The sequence below is a fragment of the Corvus kubaryi genome, unplaced genomic scaffold (assembly GCF_017639235.1).
Source record: "Corvus kubaryi isolate FWS band 111438036 unplaced genomic scaffold, C.kubaryi_AGA036_p1.0 36928, whole genome shotgun sequence".
NCBI classification, from domain to species: Eukaryota; Metazoa; Chordata; class Aves; order Passeriformes; family Corvidae; genus Corvus; species Corvus kubaryi.
Genome location: NW_024580984.1, coordinates 3,733 through 4,442, shown reverse-complemented (window position 1 = coordinate 4,442; position 710 = coordinate 3,733).

Genomic DNA, 710 nt, shown 5'->3' with positions numbered 1-710 from the left:
ATCCCTGATCCCAAATCCCAAATTTCCCTCATCTACAGGGACTCATCAACACATCCCTGATCCCGAATCCCAAATTCACCCCCTTGTCCCTGGTGCTGCATCCCAAATTTTGGTGCTGCATCCCAAATTTTGGTGCTGCTTCCCAAATTCCCCCCTCGTCCCCCATTCCCAGCTCCGGCCGTTGCCCCGGCCCTGGCTGATCCCGATCCCTGCAGACCCTGGGAGCCCCAAATCCATCCCTGGAATCCCGGGAAGCCGCTGATCCATCCCTCCCCCTCCCCCTCCTCATTCCATGAGCTCCTCCCGGGGAATTTGGGGTGTCGGGAATAACTCCGGGAATCCGGTTTTTTTTTTTCCTGGAATGCGCCATAAAAAGGCCGATGAATTCCCGGGAAAAGCTGGAATTCCTTTTTCCCTTCCCAGAGTTGCCGGGATGAGCTCCAGCCGTGATTCCTTATCCCATAAATCCCGGGAAGGCCGCGGCGCTGAATTCCCGAGGATTTATGGGATATTCCCAGGTTTCCTTTGGAATTCATTACTGAGGGTGACAATTCCAAAGGCTCCGGGATAACCGGGAGCTGCTCCGGGCTCGGGATTTTGGGATGAGCGCCTTTGGAATTTCCTGGGATGGGCCTTGGGTGGAAAAACGAATGAATTGAAGAAATGAAATGAATGAATCGATGGGAGAAAATCATTAATTAAGAAATAAA